The sequence below is a fragment of the Ascaphus truei genome, chromosome 1 (assembly GCF_040206685.1).
Source record: "Ascaphus truei isolate aAscTru1 chromosome 1, aAscTru1.hap1, whole genome shotgun sequence".
NCBI lineage: Eukaryota > Metazoa > Chordata > Amphibia > Anura > Ascaphidae > Ascaphus > Ascaphus truei.
The window spans coordinates 128511013-128531321 of record NC_134483.1 but is presented as its reverse complement, the minus strand read 5'-3'; positions in this window follow the sequence as shown (position 1 = coordinate 128531321).

Here is a 20309-nt window from a genome sequence, read left to right as displayed (position 1 = left end):
GCTACAGAAAGAGTACATATAATAATCAAACACCTGGGTCTGAATAAAAAATTGCACTGCCACTTTATTCTTAAACATCTACATTTAAAACCAAGCCAAGAGGTATGCATGATTTCACAATGTCTTACATGGGACATATACTTTGCATTCCAGCAATGAAACTGTTATTCACTACACAAATTCGAATTGATTCTTGCAGAGGAGATATACAAGAAAAAAAGATAAGACATGTTTACACCATTCAAGGGTGCAGACCCGCGGTCTCCTGTTCTTTCGCATATATCTCCCTGTTCCCATATTCAAGAAAACAGTTAACCCAAAATATATATGTTAATCTAAAGTAAAGCATTGAGCATTTTCCTGTAAACACATACACAACCCTTGAACACATGCCAGTTACCCACAATACATTCCTACAGCAAATCTAGCTTTTTAACCCATAACTCAACGCTGCAGCTAAATCAGAATTTTTATTCCCCATTAACGGGGTCTGTGTGATAAATACTAGATGTGATTGATCCAAAACAATCGTCTCATGCACAAATGGGGCATAGTGGACGACTGACTATGTATGATACTATGTATGATATTTGTAGTGTGAAGATAGTCAGCGCAAACCTCATGGGCCTCCCGATGTCGATGGAACCGAATGAAATAAAAGGATATGGATAAAAAATAATTAAAATCTCAGTGTATTAGATACACCTGTGGGGGAGATGGGGGGGGGTGGGGGAGGGGGGTAAGGGCAGGGGGTGGGAGCAAGGAGGAGGATAATGATGGAGGGGTTAATAATTTGTTTTCCACTTTAACTAATCAAAGAATACATAAAATTATGGATTCAGTGACTCACACGGGCTTGTGTGGTGTCTCTCCCTCAACGCTGACTGTAGTGGATTTATTACAGACTCATATGCTGGAGTCTCAATATATATAAAACTCACACGGCCTGATGTGAGTCCTTGTCCTCAGAGGGTGATGTCCTGTATGGATGGTGTCTGGGTTGTCTCAGCAGAATTATCCCCCGATGGGTGTAGTGTGTGAGTGTCTCCTCTCCCCGTTTCCCAGATGACCAAAAGGAGTGTATGCCAACAAGGGTTAACAACAATAAAATAGGTACTTGAAGTCAAATAAAATGGCCCAGCCTCAGCCGCTCGGTACACTCCTGCACGGTCTCCTCCTCCGTTCTTGTTCCCACTGGCGCGTCCGGCAGTGGAACCGGAAGAGGGGATCTGCACCGGATGTCCTGTAGTGTGCTGGGTCCCTCTCTCAATGAGCTCCGGCAGGGAACAACATGTTTCGCAATAAGCTTCGTCAGGTTCCTGACGATGGTTTGGACGATGGTTTGCATCTTGATTTTGAAGGGTATTTAAATGACAGTGACAGCTAAAGCCAATATTGTAAAGATGATGAGCAAGGCATATTTTCTTCTAATTTGTATCATTTCTCTGCTGCTAGTGTAGCCATGTCTGGTTTTGGCTACTAATCTGCCCTGCCTAGCATGTAAAAATCATGGTATCAGTGCAGGCAGTGTTAGGCCCAATCCGGGTTTCCCCCTGCAGCAAGCAGCACCCTTTAGTGACCGGGGAGGGGGGGCGGGAACACGACACAAGGCCTGTGTTTTGTCCAATCCTGGGCTCAGACCTTGGACCCTCCCCCAGGGGACTTAAGGGGCTGCACATGTAAATTTAGTCAGTTGTCTCTCCCCTGAGAGAGACTGTCCCACGGAAGAGTGTGCGCAGGGCTCTGGCCACATTCCATCCCTTCCCTTAGGGGGTGTGAGGACTGTACCTCATACTCCACCAGGGAGTAAGGGAAGAGTTAGGATTGACCTTTGGGGCCCATGCCAGGGGGTTGAGTGCAGGGACCATCCTGAGGCTTGGAAGATAAGTTAAGCACTGGATTCTGTATACTGTATCCTGTGAGTTGCAGAATAAAGCTGTTTTTGTTTTATAAAATATACTCCTGCCTGAGCCTACAATCTATCAGGGGGAGTATCAGAGGGTTCTCGTGCAGCGATAGTCTCCGGCACTCCTGGAGCCTGCACGAGATGGAGGCGCTGAACCACCGAGAGAAGAACTAAACATCACCCCAAAAGCCGGTCCTGTCTTCCCCATACCACCGGCGGAAAGCTCAACATCCTGTGAACCAGCAGGTACCCAGCACTACACACCATGGATTAGAGGCAGATCTCCCAGAGGGTGGGGGAAACACCCTTACATTTGGAGGCGCTGCTGAGATGCTCAACAGGACGGGATTTTACTGCAAAGCAAGCTAAAGAAAGAGAAAGAAGTTATGCTTTCAAGCTAAGTGCAAAGAAGGATGGGGGGCATGGTATGGTGTCCAGGGGACTCTTATCTACCATAGAAAGGGACCAACTTCCCTGCCAGGAAGCAGCAGCCTGCACTGTTCCTAGTGAGGTAACCTGTGCTGAAGCAACCTGCTATTTGTTCTGGTTCATTGTCACCCTAAGGATTGATAAGTAGGACGTCTTGAGGGGGTGTTTTGGTTGCCTGGGGCCAGAAAACTTTGGAAAGAGACTATATTACCACGGTCAACGGAGTGGCATTAAGGTATTGATGGGTAGTGTCCGAGGGAGGGTGATCTTGAAAGTCAGGGTTGCCAGAACCTCCGTTTGAGGAACTACCACAATGCAGCTTAGAGCACAGGGAGCCACAGTGTACTTTAATTGGAATAACAATGTGTGCAGCATACTGGAGGGGGTTTTGCCTAGCCAGGGGTACTTTCCCACCTCAGAAGAACTGCAGCGAGAGACCGGAGCGGTTTCCCACCAAAACGTGGAGAAGTTGCAAAATTTGCAAGCTTTTCCTTTTCCAAATTTTGTGCAGTGCTTGGCGCGAAGCTAAGGCCTCGTTCAGGGTGCCTGAGACAGGAGTTGGAGGGAGGGAGTTCAGGAGGGAGGGCGGCAGTTTGCTGGGCGATGTGTGTTCATCCCCAGCAGACTGTTTCAGGAGTTGAGGAGGGGGCGGGGCAACAGACGGCAGGTTAGGGATCCAAGTTGCAGTCATGAAATCATTCTCAAGAATGATTTCATTGGCTGCCTAGGTCCCAGTGACGCTGCTGCAGCTTCAAAAAACGATTTTTTCGTTTATTGAAACTGTAGCCAGCGTCAACTCCGGGCTTCGGAGACGGGGCAGCTGCTACCCTGACAACCAGTATTCAATTTGAATACTTTGTGTCCCACGGCAGCTCGCACGGCAGCACGCCCTCCCTCCGAAGCCTGCACCCTGAACGAGGCCTAAGCCCCACCCTGCAAAGTGGGCGGCTTGGCGAGAAAGCCGTAGCTGCGCCCACCTACTGTGAGAGGCTCGGCGTGAAAGCCAAGGCCACACCTTTCTTCATTGTGCCAACGCTCCTCATTCCACCAGGGGGAGGATGCACTAATCAATCAAAGAGACTGTCATCACTGAGGGTGGAGCTGGATGTAAGCTACCTCACCCTCAGCTCATCATGGTGAGCAAGCAGAGAAGAGCTATACTCACTACATTGATGAACATTATACTGCCAACTTTACATCACTATGTCTGGGTGTAAAGTGTCACAGTATGGCTACCAGGAGGCTTCCCGGTAGTGGAAGTGAATGGGGAGAGCTATTTGAAGTGTCTGTCCCTGCTGCGATGTCCCCAGTGGAGAGGCGAGCCTGACGTCAAGGTTCCCACGGTGTGTAACCCCACATATGAAGCCTGCGGGGTCGCTGTCTGCTTCCCCCAATTGAAGAAAAGAGGCATCCTTCCTACAGAGAAGTGCGGTCTGGATGGCGACCTCGGAAGCGGACGCTTCAGGGGACCAGTGTGTCCCTGTTCCCGAATCTACCATTGAAGACTTACCGGGTAAGGTGACGGCCCGGGAGTAGGTGGGGCACTATCGCTGGTGGTGCAGGAGCAGGACTGCTACCTGTCCATTTCTGTCAGCAAGCGCGAGGTGTCCCGGTGCTCTTCTCCTGGGGGCATCCCGACCATCTTCATCAGTCAGCGGCAGCAGCGGAGGGCGATCTGTAGTGATGCTCTGGCCAGAGCATCACTCCAGCGCAGCTGCAGACGAAGAGCCTACCTGCCCGACTGAGCCACAGTGGAGTCCTGCCCAGATGTCGTCATTGCAAGCGGCGGTGCATCAGAACTGCAGAGGAGCGCCAATGCCATGGCAGTTCCCAGAGAGATAGCGTCGGATGTGTCTGCTTCCGATCGAGAGGACCACGTGACTGCCAGGAGCCAGTGGATCGGTGAGGATCATCTTGCTTCTTCCCTCCAGGCTCCAGCGGAAGCATCCTGTTAAGAGGTACCGGACAATACTTCTACCAACGCGGAGGACAACAACAACCTTCCGGTGCAACCGGAAGATATCGACGCCCATCCAGTGCGGCATGAGGACATCACCATGGAGGCGACCGCCGGGGCAGAGGAGGACCCAACCATACCCGCTCTGGTGAGTACCGCTCCACTTGACACAGCATTACTGAGATGCCGAGGGCGTAAGTCCCCTAAGGACCCTGAGAAGCATCAGGTGCTGACGGTGACCGGCCGTGGTAGGCCTATTACCCATGACCTTCCCAGACCTTTTGCCGGGCCTAAGAATTTACTACCCAGGCCCAGGGCAACATTAAAGCAGCTACACCCTCTCAGGACTGGAGAGACCGGGTGAACTTTGAGGACTATTCAGATGGGGCAGTGACGGCCGAGAGTGTAATTTCCTTCAGAGGGAAATCAGATAAATCAGAGACATCAGGGGTAGCCTCTAGGATGAATTCTGAATCTGATCTGTCGGCTTGCTCTACACCAAGGGGAAAGGTATTACAATGGCGGGACCCCATGTTTTGTCCCCTATATGAATAGAACCAGGTTCCTGTTAATCAAGGGGGACACTGTGGATCACTGGTGGGATGAGGGGGAGTTCTCTATAGAAGAACCTACCGGCTCAACCATTCTCTATCAGGAGACCCCCTCACACGAACCACTGTTCTGGGTATTACTTGGTCAGGCCAGCGGCCTTAAACTAACGAAACTTAGCCGGGCTGACCGAGCCAAAGTTCAAAGATACCAGCAATCCCATGGATATGACTATCCATATGTCCCCAAACCCATCATGCGGGAGATAGAGGAGCATAGGGAAGATTGGTTAAGGGATGCGGTGATAGAGTACTTATCATCTAAGTGCAGCTACTCTCAATATTTTCATGCTACCTCATGAAAGTGTGGAGTGTAGGAAGAGGTATCTTTATGGATCGGTGGAGTATCGCCCTGAGCAGGGTCTAAATAGGGTGTACTCAATTACAGATCCCGATCATCAAGGCATGTTAGTTAAGAAGCCTGATGCTAAGCATTATTATTGAGGGGGCTATCACCTATTTTTAATATACAATATTTATTCAATAGTAGTAGCAATACATTAGATGTAAGCACTTATCAGAGCCACTATTAGTTATTCTGTTGTATTGTATTCTGTTATATGTTTCTTATCATACTGCAAGTCTGTAATCCTGAAATCGCAGAAAAACTCCACTCAAAGGACAGGAAAGAAATCTTCAAAATGTGGGCACAAGACAGGTAAATCCAGATGAATAGTACAGAAATTAATTTATAACATATCACTGTGACGATAGTGAGGGTTTGGCCCGGGATTAACGGGGTTACCCCCCAAGGGCCCCCCTCTAACCTCTCCAGGGAGACAAGGGGTTAACTGGGCTGAGGCCCAGAAATGTGATTTGACCCTTGTTATAACATGAAAATGCTTATTCCCCTGTGTAAATGTATTGTTGCTGGATCAGTGTCTGCATAACATACCCACTGGGTCATAAGGGGTTAATGAGCTACAGTTTAAGAAAATTCCACTGTATGGTGTCTTTTCAGGAAACTGGACTTCAAAGGGCTTAATTGAAGTTGAATGTGAAAAGCAGAAGGGTTTTTTAGTGTACAGTATGTTAATACCTGTTTGCAGCCAGCCCCTGAGTCTTGGGGTGCAGCCTCAGGGGAACCCCCCAAGTACCCACATATTAAAAATATAACTTTGTCATAAGAGGGACATATATTTTTGATAAAGTGCTTTTCTGGGGCAGTTTTGAAATGTACAGGCAGAATGCTAATGGTGTGCTAATGCTAATGTACAGGCAGAATGCCTGCCCTTTTGTAATGCATGAGGAACCAAATGGTCTTGACACCTTAAAGCTGGGTTACCTCTGTATGCTAGATAGGACATCTTGCTAGGTGTGATACATAGTGATCAAAAGGTAATTACCTAATTGTTTATGCGGGGAGCTAAAAGCCTGCTTCAAAGGGTTCATTGATGGGGGTAGGGGTGGAGCTACCCAAGAAGGGAATCAAAATGAGTAACCTTATTAAATATAAGAATATTATGAGATGCCCTTGGCTGAACATGCTAAGAATTACATATTTGTATTAGTGGGAGTTAGCCCATCCTTTTGAGTATAAACACTGTATATGTAACTGCTGCGAAATGCCAGATATTAATATCTCTATTAATTTTCATATTACACTGTAATGTTTGGTCTCTCTGTGAGCGTCAGGTGTGACGGAATGTATTAATATATCTCACCTGCCTGTATGTATTACTAAACTCAAGTTATGAGGTGATTTGCAGTAAATATGAAATTTTGGTTGAGTTCTGAGGAACCCCTGTTGTGATGAGCAGGAAAGGCTAGAATTGACATCACCTGGTCATCAAAGGCTAAGTTGCTAATTGCTTATGCTTGGCCCAACGGACAAAAGGAACTAATCAGAAAAGTGTGACCTTTCACACTGGACACTGGAAGTCCAAACTGAGCTTCAAAAGCTTCAAAGGGACTTTTGCTAGCCGTCGCGGCACCTAGGGTTAAAGAGATTAGTTTGACATAGTATATACGTCAAAGCCACCCTTTACCCATTGTTCTTCATGCAAATGTTCTTCATGTTCTTCATTGCAAATGTTCTTCATGCATGTGTCCTGCATGTATTGCTGTGATGTCAACTGAAATATGGGAGAAGTGGTCCAGTCTGTATCCTGATGGCCTTCTATCCTAATCTTTAAGTAAGTGTCTATATTTTGCCTGTTATTTGTATAATCTGTTGTGTTCACCTTTATCAAGGAATAAATTATATTTTATCATATCTAAGTCTCGTCCCAGTTCAAACCCAGGTATATATATATTTATATATAGTTTTGGTGTAAATTACAGCCTGTCACAAGCTACCGTGACAATCACAAAGAGACATCAAGAAGAAAAAGTTAAAATACAAGTATAAACAAATCACAATCCGGAGCGAGGCTAGTGTGGACACACCTACAGTATTAGGCCGTGTCCCCACTGGAGCTGACCGCGCTTGGAGCTTGGAGTGGTTACCTGTGTGACTGGTAATCCTCCCGTTCACGCTCACACTGTGTGTGCTCATGCGTGGGCACGCACACTCTCCCAAGCCTGGAGCTTCGCGAGACAAGAGAATTTGACTTTGGAGCAGAGAGCAGGATCACTTGACCCTGCTCTGACCAACGGGGAAAGAGAGGCAGAATAGGCTGAGTGGAGAGAGGTGGAAGGGGAGAACGAGAGAGGTTGAAGGATTTGCACAAATGTTTTTAATTGCCATTTTTGGAAGGGGGGAGGGAGAGAATGGAGACACACACAGAGACACATACACACACATACACACACAGTCCCGATCCAGCCAATGATATGCTCCTCCCTTCATAGCCACGCCCCCCGCTCCTGCTCTAAAAATGTTGCAGGACAGCCATGCTTGAAGAGTTGGTGACGTCACCACAATCAAGCATGAGCACGGTCAGCGCCAGCGGGGACTCAGCCTTAGGTGTTGTGACAGTCACAGACTACATTAGAGAGAGCATGCAGCATGCATGTGCTCCAGCATGCAGGAGGTTAAACTCCTAGGTAGGCAAGCAGATAGGGTGTGACAGTTAACTGCTGATTGCAAAGACTTTAAAAAACACTCAGTTGCCTGAAAGAACTGAGCCTTACCCCAATCAGCAAGGATGCCGGTTGGAACAGTACCCAGGCCTGCTGGGCAGAGAGCATGTTGTTTGCATTCAAGCAGAGCACATACTGTAGAGCCATCCGATAGGTCAGCATACGCATCAACAGGAGGCAAGAGAGAAACAGCAAACTCTGCAGGAAAAAAGCCATCAGGCTACTAATGAAGTACAAGTGCTACTGGAGCATCTGAGTGTCATTGCAGAGCAGCATGAGGAGCTGAAAACCATGCTGAGCATCAGCATAGCATCACTGGAGGCCGAGCTTAGAGGCCAGGTGACTCGCTATGAGAGGGAGCAGGAGAAGGTCCAGAGACTGGAGCAAGAGCTAGAGACTTTGAGCTCTGCACAGGACCAGCGTGCTACAGGTTAACATTTGCTTGTTCTATGTGGAATGTCAACCTCACCCACTGGAATGTTAATGAGCCAAGAGGACAAAGGACTTTGAATTCACAGCTGCATTCAATCTGAACCCCTTCCGTGTGCATCTGTGTCACCCCAAAGGCGGACGCCTGATGGGCGGATTCTCTCGCATTTTCCCCCCATTATCCGTTTTACTGTGTAAAATCCCCAAATGGTTTTGGTTGGTTTTAATCTGCGTGGATTCATCACAAACTGCCATTGGATACATCCCTTGGATGGATTTGTAGAATCCAATCCGCGGATTCAGCAATCTGTTGGTGGATTCTTAAAATCCACCAACGGATTACTGAATACGTGGATTGGATTCTACATATCTGTCCATGGGTTGCGGAATCCACAAAGTAGTAGCCTGGTAATAATGATTAAAAAAATTTTTTTGCAAAATGCGAATCACCCTTTTTGAGATTGATCCACTAAAATCCACAGACCAAAGCAACCGGCTGATCCGCTGCTAATCCAAATTCGCCCCCCCAAAAATTGCCTGTCTATTAATTAGCCCACTACTGATGTCAGGCTTGTGTCCCACATCCTTTACAATTATATTCCTGTTACCAAATTGTTGTCCCTCCCCTTCACCTGCGAAAAATAATAATTATTAAGGTGGTCTGCTATACTGTACTTTTATCTCCCTCAGCATGACTGTCCTTTTCTGTGTGTAGTCTTACTATTCCCCCTTATGTTTTTCTTCTTTCACTTATATACCCCCAAAAGATTTATTCCCCTTCTTTAATGACTGGTCTATTTTCTCTTCTGCTTAGGCTTTACACCTCTACAGTATGATGATTTATAAAGCTTTCACTTGCCTTTCACTCTGCTGTTTCATTTACACAAAATGTTATCTTGTTTTCTTGGAGATGGTGACTTTCCTGTAAAATCCATCAACTTCTCTAAATGAAATGCTTTCCAAATGTATACATGTTTGCCATATTGGTTATTTATTTCCTCAACAACAAATCAGGACAATTCAACTGCTTCACATGTAGCAATGTATCGTATAGTGTGCATATCTCTGTTTTTGACATATTTTTGCACAAGTAACCTCAAATCTTTGGCTGCAGGAGAAAGAAAAAATGTCAAATGAAAGACTGGTGACCTTGCTTTCCTTGGAGAATCTCTGCACCAAGTTAACAAGGCTTGCAAAGATTGAACACAGATAATAAACGAGTGACGTAACATAGCAAATAGAAAAGTAGTTTCTAGACCTTCCATCATTCTTTCCAAATTACCCCACTGTTTAAATAGCTGACTAATCTTGTTATGACACTTGACCTTCTCACATTTTTCATGTGGGTCTTCTCCCCACTCTTAAAAAAATGTAGTTTGAGGGAGAATCATGTCAACCTGGGTGTTTTCATTTCTGCTCCAACAAAGAATGATAAAGGCTTATTTGCCCGCGGTGAGGCTTTAAAAATAGTTACCACTTGTCCTTTTGAAAAAAATTGCCTCTGGAAAAATCTAATGATGGAGAAGTGTTCGAAGCACATTATTTGTCTTGTTCACCTCCGTGTGCAACAAAAGAAAATATTACTGTTAAAAACTAAATCATATGGATATACATCAAGAGCTGAGGCACTTTCTTGGTGAGCAAGAAAAAAAGCTAGCCCCAGGAAAGTTAATTATTGTAAGAATGATTTCAGTATAATTATTTTGAAGATATGTGTCAACATCCTCTGGCTATGTATTTGAACTGCAAATGGTTCACACAATGGCTGTATTCATAACCCAGTCTGCAATATACGCTGATAGGATCTGAGCTTTTTTGCCGTTATTAAAATCTTCTCCAGACTTGTTCTTAGCACTATAGCATAAATCAAGGTGAGTGTAGCTGTCAAAGTTCACTGATCAAAATAATAATAGAGGTTCTGGACCAAATAAATTACATTTTAGTGGAAACTTTCTGCATGAATAAAGCTTCATTGAAGGTTGTAGCATCTCTGAAGCTAACCTTAGTGACAGTTGTTCAGTGAGGGAGACTGGCTAAAAATGTGTGTAGTTTGACAGGGCAGAGCCATGAAAGTACTTTTTGCTACTTTGTATTTTTTATCTTACTAGCATTACAACAGGTAACACTCATGTCCCCCCTCTCCCCCTACCCTCCTTGCGATGGTTACTAAGGTTAGATAGGGAGTTATTAATAAGCACTAGATGATACACTCCACCCTGTAATGACAGATGGAACTACGTCAGTGGAGATATAAGTCAGAGGGGGACTGTCACGGTAACTTGTGATAGGATATAATTTACACCAAATGACTGGGTTGAACTGAACACGATTTAGATATAATAAAGATCATTTATTCCTTAAAGAAGGTGAACACACAGGATAGTACAAATAACAGACAAGAAATACACTTACTTAGGGATTGGAATGATGAAGTAATCAGGAAAACAGGATTAGCAATTCAACAGTAATCAGGCATCAAGTAGTTGGTAAAATGAAGACAAAGGGTATAGGGCTGACACCAGTTTATATGTAATTCCAGTCCTATACCTATCATTGAGTGCAGGCCATTGTAGAACAATGGCCTGCACCCAATCTCTAACGTGGGAACAATGATAACCCATGCCCCCCAGCTAGTTGGCACATGCGTACTTCTGGCCCTGGGGGTCTCATTTCTTTAGCCCCACACAAAAGTCAGGGCGCCGGCCTGTCTACAGACCTGGATCTAGTCAGGAAACCCTTTGTCTTTAGGTGTGAATTATAGCACTTACAGACCACCAAAGCCCTGCATTTCTCCGCCCTAATGTATACAGCTACGGTGGCTGAGCCTTTGATCAGGGGGTCTGTTGTAGACAATAGGTCGCCCCCCTGAGCATTTACATTAACCAGATTCAGAAACCTTTGCGGGCTTTTGTCCCCACTTCGAAATCCAATACAGTTTTTAATGTCAAGACATATTAAAATAATCGAGCGGGCTGAAACTTGCCAGTCCCTCATGCCGGTGGTGACTCTCCATGGTGGCCAAGTTTCAGCTTGCTGCGACCCTCCGAGCCAGAGATACACAAATACAATTTAAAACTCTTATTACTTTAATTCAGGATTGTCCGCTCTAAAAATGAATCTCTGCTTTTCACTCTTTCCCATTGAAATCAACGGGCTCCGCCGCTATAGGCTTCCAATGGAGCAACTCCGCCGTTGAAGTCAATGGGTTCCGCCGCAATAGTCTTTTAGTGGGGCAACTCCGCCATTGAAGTCTATAGGGCTCCTCCGCCATAGTCTTTCAATGGAGTAACGCTGCCATTGAAGTCTATGGGGAAAATCACAATTCTTGACATGGGCCCATACTCTGCCTGGTTGGTCGGAGAGGGCTGGAAATGGCCATGCAGTCATGCCGGAACAGTGACTACATGTGACCCAAATCCCAGCCCTCTGGTCTTCTCAGAACCGGAGATATGGGCTTCCACATTTTAGGCTTTTGGACTTAGCCGTTTTCTCGCGCTGCTCTTCCCTCCGCCATTGGAGTCAATGGCGCGACCCTCTTGGCGCGCGCGACACTTTACGGGGGTCCTTAATCCTCGGACCTGGTGGTGATCGAGTGTGGGGGTTCCTAGGATCTAGGGGCAAAAATAATTTTATTTCTGGGTGCCCTAGAACCTAAGTTTCCCACGCCAATTGTAGTTGACCTTGAACTAGTGTGATAAAAGCTCTTTTTCAGACATTGTATCCGCTTCTGCGGTTTGCTGTTTGGATGGCTGCCAACCCGTTCCTGGAGGTCAGCGTCGAAGAATCCCCATTGAAATCAATGGCTCCATTGACTTACAATGTGGAACCGCCGCTCCTCCTCTTGGACGCCACCTGCTGGTCTTCGATGGAAACGGGCCCAAACCACCGGATTCGCCATAGGTTTCAATGGAGCTGCAATGGCGACCTATGGGAAACTGCAAAATGAAGCCTGAAAAGGCGGGATCATGGAACAAAGGGCTATAATCACTTCCTAACTATTAACCCTTCTCCTCCCGAACGGATCCCAGTGTGTGTGTGGTGCAGACACTGAAATCGTGACAATACATTATAACAGGGGAATACACATTTGGATGTTGCAGCAAGGTAAAAACCACATTCCTGGACCGCAGTCCAGTTAACCCCTTGCCTCCCTGGTGAGGTCAGGGGGTGGCCATATGGGGTGCAACCCCTTTAATACCGGGCCAATCCCCCTCTCCCTCAACAGAAACCATTGAGAGGGAGGTTCCAGAAAGAGAGGAGAGCCAGAGTCTCGGGGAGTAGAGGCAGGAGAAAAGTTTCCCTTATAAAGGAGAGATTAGGCCCCCCTGTTTATTGTGATTTAGTTAGGAACAGTTCCTTAACAGTTATGATTCCTACAACATGGACAGAAGACATATGCAGGTCCCAGAGACTGAATGCAGACATACCAGAGAGCTGCTTAGATAGGGCTCTGGTATGTCGGGATCAGCCCAAAAGCGGGTCTCCATATACAAAATTTACAGCCCCTGAGAAAGTGGCAGTTTCCTGCATGGAAAGGAGGGTAATAACCACCTCCCCAGAACAGGATGTCAGAAGGGGCCCAAAATAGCAGGATCACATGGATAATGCTAAACAAACAAACAAAACAAGGGGGGCCTGGTACAATAAAATGAGTTATCTTAGTAACAAATGCATGTACCTCCCAGGAGTGTTAAGAGAGGGCAAGAACATATGTTAAGAGTGATAGCAGAATGGATTAAAGAAAAAATGTGAACAAGCGCTAAAGATTAAAACACCAATGTGACAAGTAAAAAAAGCAAAATACAGTGGCTGCCTAGTATTACTGTCAGTACTAACAGAAAATATGAAAACAAAGAAAAAAACCTGGCGCCAAAAGTTCAATGGATAATCCTGTACTCCTCAGGGGATCAGCACACTTGATCATTTGACGTTACGTATGCAAGTCTTGGCGTTACCCGTATTTAGACCCAGTCTATCACCTCAAAGCCTCAAAAGGTACAGTACATCAGTACAGGTGGCCTTTCGTGTCAGTCCCCAGAGTCTGGATAGTTGTGTGCTTTGAGGTTCCAGCCTCTGGCAGGGTCCTGCGTCCTCTGTGTCCAGGCATAGAGGTCTGGTCCCCTTGTGTCTTGCTGTCAGCGCACAGCCCTCCTTAGTGCTTAGTGCTAGTTCTTGAGCACTAAGGAGGGCTGTGTGCTGACAGCAAGACACAAGGGGACCAGACCTCTATGCCTGGACACAGAGGACGCAGGACCCTGCCAGAGGTTGGACCCTCAAAGCAGACAACTATCCAGACTCTGGGGACTGACACGAAAGGCCACCTGTACTGATGTACCTTTTGAGGCAAGAACACTGCGGAATGGACCAACTTGACTCAGCTGAGGGCAGCTTGCAGACGGCTATCTCGCTCCAGAATTAAGTTATTAAGGGGTTACCTTTAGGGGGTTTAGGGTTAGGGGGCCAAGCTTTTTAGGGTAAGGTTAAGGGGTTAGGGTAACTGGTTAAGGTCAGGGGTTTTAGGGTAAGGACTTAACGTTAGGGGGTTTTAGGGGCTTCTGGGATATGGGGTAAGGTTAGAATGTTACAGTATCTTCATGGTAAGATGGCCGGCGGCGAACTGCCCTCTGCAGCAGCGCGTTAGCTGCGGAGGACTGGCTGCGGCAAGTCGTCCTAGACCGAGAATACTTACCCCATGGATACACATGGCAACAAGGTAATGGCTAGCTCCAGTGGTCAATAGAAACTTGGGAGACACTGGAGAGAACCCCCTGCTTCAGCTTAGTAGTGATAGTATAGTGGTGGTGGTGCTTGTTGGGGCAGAAATAGTTCATCAACTTAAGGGAACGTCAATAGAAAGTTGCAATATCTTCTGGAGATGACATCGCAACTTTCTATTCCTTACCCTGCAGCCACATTTGTAATTTTACTTTTTCACCATGATTGTGAAATCCTACAGTGGGATTTTATATTTTGGAGAAATGCCGATGGAATAAATTATATTTTTGTAAAGACTAATAAATGGTGTCTGATCATTGCTATTGAAGCCCCTAGCCAGACCCAAGGAATGTCCCACTCATTGCATATTCTCCGATAAATCTTGGTGTGCTGTTTGAAGTTTGGATTTCAGATCGGTTTATCCAATAATCCTTGGAGGCTATTTTTCCTGAAGCAATTTTCAAATTATTGACACTCAATAATGTTATTTTTTTTAACAAAAAGCAGTTACACGATAATATAAACAGTTTTCCATAAAACTAAAAAAACAAATGTAGGGTAACCATAATGGGCCATATTTACTAAGCATACGCAGTCTTCTGCAGTAAGACATCTTCTGGAGCTGGAAGACACTTCAAAGTCTATTGAAGTCAATGAGTTGACAGGTATCTTTCATCACTGGAAAGTTCCTTGTGGCAGAACACTGCTTGGTAAACATGGCCCAAAATGCTTTTGCACTCAGGAATAACCTGTCAGGCCATAGTAAGATGTTGTGTGAACTTCCATTAAAATTGTGTTGGCTGAAGAAAAGAAAAAAAACACAAGACTACCAAAAAGAAAGAGAAGTGTCAAAGTGCCTTGAACATGAATGGAGTTACACTGGCGTATCTCCCCAATAGAAAAAAAGAAATAAAACATTCCTGACAGCTGGGAGAAATAGAATCCCACCAGGTGGAAATGCCATAGTTATTCCTGCCAATTGATATTTTATCACAGGAAATATTTTCATTGGCAGACTTTATCCATTTTCAATCACACCTGCTGAAATGTAGCAAGAGATTGAGAAACAATACTGAAGCTCAATTATTATACAAAAACCAACCATGATACATGTCATTATTCAAAGACTGCAATTATAGAAATTGATACTGGTCAACCATCAGGCCTTAACAATGAAGTTAAATACTGTATATTATTATTGGTATTGGTATCCTTTATTTCTAAAGCACCGACATATTTCACATTGCGGTAAATGGGGGAACAGAGTGATATAAATTACATAAACAGAATGACATACCAAATAAGGACAAACAAGCGGGAACAGATGCAAATATGACATTTAGTTAATGATGTTTTATTACAATGCATTCACAAATTATTCCTACTCCCTCATAGGTTTGTACATTTTTAGCCCCATGATAAACTGCATTTGCTTTTATCTCTGTGTTTCAGTCTTTAGCTCTTGTCCCACACCATAACAGTTGTCACTTTTATCTGGCAGAAGCTATGACAGCAGTCTTTGATGTTCAGCAGATGGATACAGAAGAGAGAGAGAGATGTTGTTTAACTGCAAAATAATGTTTTGTATCTCAATATTTTTTCAGTCCCAGAAAACTATTCTCCAAAAATAACATGACCCTAACTGTACATTTTGAGTGATGCAGGCTACCAATACTCTACCACCAGGATTGGACTTCTCAACAAAAATAGTTTCTTTGTTTGTGTTAGGAGAGCTTAGGTTGTACTGTATTTAGGGAAGTACTGGGGTTCCTAATGGCAAATTCTCTATTAAAAAGTTGCCTCTTCACAATACAAAACAAAGAACAATTCCTGCGCTCCTCCCAAATGAGCTAAAATATGCTAGTGACATTTTTACATTTAGAAACTAAGTCTGTGTAACAAAGGAGTCATTTGGTTGCATCGTTTGATCAAAACATGTTTAAATCCTACCAACCTCGTCAAGGTAAACTCTGTTTAGCAGGTACACTGAATATACAGTATGCAACTTCTTGTTGTCCTATGGACTAAACTTTGTGACGTATGTGAAAGTGCCCTGAAAGGTTAAATAAATGAAAGATATGCTTATTTGTGATTTAGTGCAGTTAAAAGCTGGTCAAAGCCAGTAACAAAGTTCCCTTATGATAAAGGTGTACTGTAGATGCGCAAATACCCTAATGTGAAATATTGAATACTTGCACATATGTCTTCTTTCTGTCAGCCATAAATACTCACCTACACTTCAGTGGAGGGTGTAGACTGACAATGAGATGTATTATATACCTTTATGCTAATTGGGAAATTGGTAGGGGCTCTATCCTGAAGGGAGGAGACATATACCTCCAGGGAACTGCTCAGTAAAGCAGAAACCAGGCGAGCCAAAACCTAACCCTATATTGGAATGTATTAGTAACACTATAATTTAATGCCCTTAAATGCTTCTGTACTGTAGCATGGAAAATAATTGACCTAACATTTTTCACAATGTAAGCCTATAAAAGATGAATACTTTCAAATCCCCCTGAAAATATTTTTTAGATGTTGCCCATAACATTACATAGTTACAGAGTCAAGTTCAAGCTATGCTAAATTTAGACAACAGCTTCTTTATCCTATAGCTATTCTTACTTATTGATCCAGAGGAAGGCAAACAAAAAACCCCAGTGACATACTGTATCATCCAATGATATCTCATAAGGGGAAAATAAATTCCTTCCTGACTCCAAGAATTGGCAATCGGATTACTCCCTGGATCAAAATCCTTCCCATGTTTACTTATTTGGTATAACCCTGTATACCTTTCCTTTCTAACAAGATGTCCAACCTTTTTTTTAACAAATCTATTGTATCTGCCATCATAGTCTCCATGGGCAATGAATTCCACATTTTAACTACCCTTACTGTAAAGAACCCTTTCCTTTGTTGCTGGTGAAATCTCCTTTCTTCCAACATTAAGGGATGGCCCTGAGTCCTTTGTACTGCCTGTAGGATGAATAGTTGTTTTGAAAGCTCCTTGTACTGTCCCAAAATATATTTGTATATAATTATCATATCCCCTGTTAGACACCTCTTTTCTAATGTAAATAAATCTAATTTAGCAAGCCTCTCCTCATAAGTTAGATTGTCCACCCCCTTTATTAATTTGGTGTCTCTTCTCTGCTGTAACGCCTGTATGCCCGCAGACCTGGCCAGTCCCCAGTACTGAGGTGGGTAGGGTTAACACACGCACCCACAGCAGTGAGGGTGTGCCCGGAGTGTGGTAGTGCGTGGCCGGGCCTGTAGAAAGATGGTTAGAGTATACTTGCAACGCCTCGGGATATAGAGTTCGGTTAGTGATGTCTGTGTGCCAGAGTCTAGGGCAATAGAGAGCAGGATAGTGATGTCCGTAAGCCAGAGTCCAGGGATAACAGAAGTCAGCAAAGTCGTGTCCGTAAGCAGGGTTCAAGGGCAGGAGAGAGCAGGGTAATCCAGTACAAGCAGAGGTCAAGCCAAGGAGATCCAGGGGTAAGCAGGAGCAGGAACAGAAGCGGGAAAACACAGGAGAGCCAAGCATAGGACTGCACACACAGAGGTTACAAAGAACTATGCAGAGCAATGAGTTAGAGGACAAACAGGGGTTATAAAGGAGGGAACACCAATGGGAGAGAGAGGAGGAGCAGAAGGTGAAGTGAGATGCAGCAGGGATAGGTGAGAAGGAGAGGAGGAGGAGACAGGTGAGTCAGAGAGGGAGATAGCCTGTACAGCATGAGCGGAGGAGCCAGGGGTCTGGGAATGCCTACAAGAGGAGCGTGTGCGCGCGCCCTCTGTAAGGTTAGAGTGCGCGGGCACAGGCTGTGTCAAAAGGCGCGCGGAGCGCCGCGCCGCAGGGGCAGCCGCCGAGGACGGAAGGAGAACCGGAGGAGAGTCTGCAGGAGGTAAGGGGACCAGAGCGGGAGCAGAGGGAGGCCGTGAGCGGGGATTGCTGTAGAGGGGAACGGGAGACTGAGAAGACACGCGTGCCCTGCGGGGAACGCGCGCAGACGCTGGGAGAGCGTCAGGGGCTACCGCAGAGGGACGGATACGGGAGGAGGAAGGAAGAACAGAATGGGGAGGCAAGGAAGGGACATGAGGAAGCACAGCGCCAGGGACACATGGAGGGGAAGGAATCCCCTGAACCGTCACATCTGCACTCTCTAGTTCCATAATGTCTTTTCTAAGGAGTGGTGCCCAAAATTGTACTCCATATTCAAGGTGTGGTCTTACTAAAGCTTTATAAAGGGGAATACTTATGTTTATGGGGTTGCTGTTTTGTAATTATTGGAGAGGGATTGAAATCTAAGTAGCAAGTTTAGATGCTTGGAAGTTTGTAGTCCTGATTATTGAACGTCTAACAATAACAGATGGATTCAGAGTGTGAAAATCTTAGACAGAGTTTGGGTTTGCAGAACACACTTTTGTCACTATATGATTTTAGAAATGTGCAGACAATTACATATTTAATTTATCTGGTGCTTGATCATTTAAAACAATGTATTTTTAGGTCAAACTGTATTTGAAAGTTATCCTGGAAATGTATGCATTAATTTCAGCTTAGCTGATAGTTTAGTTTACCACCTGGTTTGCTCCCACACAGAAAGCGAATATAAATAAATACAATTACCTTGGAACCGAGTTGGAGCACACTACATTGACATTAACCCTCCCCCATCAATCAGACTCCCTATTGTAAGGACCTTACCCATGAATCGCAGGCTCTTTTTCCTTATTCATGAAGCTGCAGAAAACTGCTATTCAAGTCAATGGCAGTTAATGGTAGTTTTTGGCTGATCACACTGACATTGGCCAAAAACTACAATACTGTATTATTTACTTATTTGGCAGCCTTAGAGCTTTATGAGTAAGGTCCTGAATGAGAACAAAGGAACATTTTGAAATAATTGAAAGTCACCCAGTTTTTAGACCTTACACATACCATTAATATTAGTTTAACGGTCCCATGTTGCACTGCAATTGAAAGGCAAGTCAAGTTTGGGGCAATGGACTTACAGTGGCAGCAATTGGAGATAGCAATGTTGTATTGCAGCTCACTGTCCCGCTGCAACAATGTGACGTGGGGTACTATGGTAACTCTGGGTTCACCCTGAAGATTCGGCCCACGTCAAGGGAACATGTGTATAAATGTATTATTGCTGTGTACCCCTATGAATAATGTCCCTGTCTCTTCTTATGTATTTGTATTGTACTGTTTGTGGGCTAAGTCGGATTGGACCCATTCACTCAATAACATGTTTGGGGTTTTAACTCCGGAACCGCTGGGCCTAGCAACTAGTATCTCGTACCGCCACACCTTGCTAGAAGGAGAAAAACCCAAAGTCTTGAGGGACCCCTTCATGGGGATGAAAAAATGAGTCTTTTGTTGGAAATAATCAGTGTCATATTCCTACCTCGGAAACGCACCAATCTGCTAAGTTGCCAAACTTCGGTTCCAGAGTTTCTAGAAACTCCCTGCAGGGGTCCCCTGATAGTAGACCCTGGGGGCCAGTAGGACAGCCTATCCCCACGATTCCTAATCCCTTAGGAATTTTGATGCCAGGTTACCATGACGATGCGTTGCTGGAAGGAAAGGTAAGTGTATTATAGAGGCCTCGCGCGGTCCACCAGCATTTAATTTAAATGCCTGGGGGAGAGCGCTAGACCTCTATAACTGCCACGCCCCCCCCAAGAATATCTAGCACCCCCCAGTTTGTGCACCCATGCCTTAGGGGGTCAGGGTTTGCCCCAGTAAAAAAGGGGACATTGGAAGTTTTATTCCTGCATTTCTAATGAAGGAAGAACTGGCCAGGTGACAACCATTCCTTAAATACAAATGCCTCTGTTTGCATGTCCAATGAAGTCAGGTGGTGGGCCCATCAAAGGGAGTAATCTAAATTGAGAGGACTCCTTTGTGTAAGGGGGGCTACTTCTCACACCTCCCGGCCTGTCAGCCAGGAACCTTTTGGGTGTAATCTAACACTTTTCAAGGTGTCCCCAGTCTCGCCAGAACCTGTTTCACACTCCAAGGGAATAGAGTGTCCGCAGTTCACGCCTAACTCAGCCAGATCTAAAGAGGCCAGAAAAAAACTTTGATGCATGCAGACATTCTGGCATCTTTCTGAAGTTTGAGGTATAACTGAAAGCCCCAAACTGTTCCTGTGTGTCTTATAACAGCTCATCCTGTCTCAGTTTGTCTATGCACCTAGTTCTTGAGGGGGCTGTATCTGTATAA